The sequence below is a fragment of the Piliocolobus tephrosceles genome, chromosome 6, assembly GCF_002776525.5.
Source record: "Piliocolobus tephrosceles isolate RC106 chromosome 6, ASM277652v3, whole genome shotgun sequence".
Classification (NCBI taxonomy): domain Eukaryota; kingdom Metazoa; phylum Chordata; class Mammalia; order Primates; family Cercopithecidae; genus Piliocolobus; species Piliocolobus tephrosceles.
In genome coordinates this window covers 133,127,954-133,131,843 of record NC_045439.1, presented here as the reverse complement: position 1 = coordinate 133,131,843, position 3,890 = coordinate 133,127,954, and positions in this window count along the sequence as shown.

Sequence of the window (3,890 nt, the reverse complement as noted above, 5' to 3'; positions counted from 1 at the left end):
CAGAAAGTCTTTAGGGCAGCCTTTTTGACCTCCTGGATATTGGGGAAATGAGGAAGGGTCCCATCCCTGGCTTCATGTTTTCCTGTGGATGGAGGCCCCGTGGCAAAGCTATCTAGTCCTTTCCTTCACTCCCTCCTCCCCAGGGGTGGAGCTGACTTACCTGATGAATGATGAGCCTAGCAAGAGGAACTGAGCCCACCTGGCTCAGCTGCTTCCTGATCAACCACTCCTGAAAAGGATTTACATTCTCTTGACCTTGCAGTTGACTTAGCAGAGAAGGCCTTGTCCTGACCAGGAACTCTCTGGTTTCCAGTGCTGTCTGTCACAGAGTGGTGAGTTGAATTCAGAGAAGAACCACTTGGCTACCAGACCTAAGGCAACCTTCTCCCACCCAACCTGAATAAAGGTAATATTTTGATCTCCAGCTATGCAGTTCCTATCTTTCTAAGTTAGCTCAGAATTAGCCCTCCACAAACCCCCACAATGGTTCTAAGAGCAAACTCTATATCAGGAACTTCGGTTTTGAAGATGCTTAGCACAGAATGAATATATGCTGCCAGTAGAATAGAACAGCTTTTGTTTGTTTGTCTTGTTTTGAGATGGAGTCTCGCTCTGTCACCCGGTCTGGAGTGCAATGGCATGATCTCAGCTCACTACAACCTCCACCTGTCAGGTTCAAGTGATTCTCCTGCCTTAGCCTCCAGAGTAGCTGGGATTACAGGCATCCACCATCGTACCTGGCTAAATTTTGCATTTTTATAGAGATGGGGTTTCACCATGTTGGACAGGCTGGTCTTGAACTCCTGATCTCAAGTGTTCTGCCCGCCTTGGCCTCCCAAAATACTGGGATTACAGCCATGAGCCACTGTGCCTGGCCAAGAACAGCTTTATAATACCTGTTAGAGAGAACATAATAGCTGCCTTATATGCTAGGCATATTACAGTATGGTCATATAATTATCTTTCAAGAGATGAGATAGGATTTATTTTCCATCTAAATCCATGTAACGATGAGCTGTAAGAGCAGACGGTCCTTCTGAATATAGGAAAATACCACTGGGCAGAACTGTCTTGTTCTTGCTTGCTATTAAAACGCTGTCAATTTGCAACAACAGGATGGCTAAACACCCCTGATGTCATCATACATTATGCTAGCATCAGCCAAGGAATCTTGATCAATTTTGTTCATAATGACCACAGTGTGTTCACTGCTCTAGAAAGATATGTTAGGGCTGATGGAATTTTCACTAATATAATTATGCTGTTTGCTATGCATTAATACCCAGTGGATGAACAAAAGATCTAGTTATTTTGCCAAATTCATAATCGACAATTAAAAAGTAACCACTGTTTTGCAACTGGTACCAAAGCTGATTCAGCAAAGCATGACCTTAGTTCTTAAGGTTGTTTTTTTTTTAATCTTATTATGTGGCATTTCACCCATGGAGAAACACTATCGACATTTTACAAAGTTAGGCTGCAATCAGCATAATAAGGAATTTGGGGTGTCATTTAGAGAATTGGGACTCACTCAAGGGAGTTTGTTCTGTAGAATTAGTTTAGTAGCATTATAGGAATAAATGGACTGAACAAATCACTTCGAAAACAGGATACTTATACCAAATTTCCAAACTATTTTAAGTTGTCACATTGAATTTCTATGCTAAACAACAGACTACCAAACTGACCAGTAAGATTTCAGTGACTAAGGAATGTGCATTTTCCAGTTCTCTAAACTGACACTGGAAATTCCTTCTCTTTCCACATTAACAGGTTTTATATTTCTAAGTGACATGATAAAGCACATTAAATTGTCATTATGCTCCTGGCTTCAATCCACCAAATTTGGGGAGAACACATTATATTCTTTATTTTATCTGTCTTGCTGATGGATTACTTAAAATATCAATTGGTCCTCTATCTAAAATAACAAGAATACACATACACATAAAAAAGACACAGTTCTTAAGAAACAGCCAGAAAAGTTACCTTTTCTCCAAACCTTCACCACTTCTTTAATTTTGCCATTACAAGGCTATGACATTTCATAATAAAAACAGTCTTAAACAGTTGCAAAGAATTTGGACACCTACAATAGCATAACACCGTGTTTCAGTTATTTAGCAAGGGCATGATTAATTCAATAGTGGCACTACCAGAAAAGGAACAACAATTACTCTTTTATTGCAAATACAAATGGTTGTCTATCATCCTTATTAATTATTGTTATTATATTATAATAAGAGTATTTGATGGATTCTGGATGGTTAGGCGGTGAGCTGTGTTCTTTCCCTCATTCAAATACAGCTGCTTTCTTTCTTCCACAGAGGTTGTCTCTACACAATGTTTTTGATATACCTCTTTTGCAATGAATGAATTTGCTTACAGGTAGAAAATCCTTCTTTACTACACGTAAGGTCTACAGATTTTGGACAGAGTCATATTACACTCCTTATATTTCTTCAAAGTTATGACCACTCTTACTTATAATTGTGTATATTGTGTTCCCTCACCCTAAAACACTCTTCCCTCTCTCCTCTATCTAGTCTCTTTTTGTCTAGATAACTCCTATCTCATCTGCAGGCATTAGCTCAGGTATCATCTTCCTTCCTTCTACTCACTGTGTTAATTTGCCCTCATAGGCAGTCTCACAGCATCACTTGTGAAACTTACAGAGCAATTGCTGGTACTCATGTTGAGTCATTACCCTCTTCGGGAGGAGAAAGCCATTATCACAGTTATCTTAGCATATGTTTCAGGTCTTCTCAGCTTCACCTGTGTTCAGAACCTTTGGCTACTTATCTCAGCTAACACTGGAGAGACCATTTGTAGGAGGACTCTTCCAGGCATTGCAGAGGCACAGGCTCGCTTCAAACCTATCCTTCACCAAGTCTTCATAACTGAGGCTGATACATATCCAAAACTGCAGGAGAATTAGCACTCTGTGTGGCCAAATTTTGTCTAGTGGAAAACCTGAGCCAGTGGATAAAGTCTTCTTCTTTCCTCCTCTAGATGTAACTATTCTGAGGCACAACCGTTTAAGTGATTTCTTGGAAAGCAGTTACACAACATCAGTGATAATAGCTAGCTCCATAAGAAACCCTACTATGGATTCTTCTTCTCTTCCCCTCTGTTCTCTTTTTCTCTCACTTTTGCTTTCCTAGGATTGTACTTCATAACAAAGGGAGCACCTTAAGCCATTGTCTGAGGCTCTGTCTCCTGAGAAACCCAGGTTATGATAGGCAGTAACTAGGATATAGTAGTTGTTTAACAAAGGGTTGTTAACTAAATTAATAAATACTTCTAAAATCAAAAATACCTTCTTAAATATTTATTGACAGTTAAGTATCTCATACAGTGAATGCAGGGGAAGAAATGACTTGGTCTGTTGGGCACAGTGGCTCATGCCTATAATCCTAGCAGCTTGGGAGACTGAGGCAGGCAGATAACTTGAACCCAGCAGTTCGAGACCAGCCTGGGCAACATGGCGAAATCTCGTCTCTAAAAAATAAAATGCAAAAATTAGCCAAGTGTGGTGGTGGGTGTCTGTAGTCCCCGCTACTCGGTAGGCTGAGGTGGGAGGATCACTTAAGTCTGGGAGGTCAAGGCTGCAGGGAGTCGTGGTTGTGCCATGGCACTCCATCCTATGTGAGTAATAGAGTGAGACCCTGTCTCAAACAAACAAATAAGCAACTAGACTTAGTCTTAGAATTAGCTAACGTCAAATGTATAATTGCCAGCATGAAATTTCATATAAGTATACTAGATAACCGCAGATAGTGCTTTATGCCTTGAAAATTTACAAAAGTAAAACAGCTGGTAATTCTCAACTTCCTCTGATACTTTCCTTAGGATACCCAAAGGGTTGGAGGAGCAATTTGTCATAACAC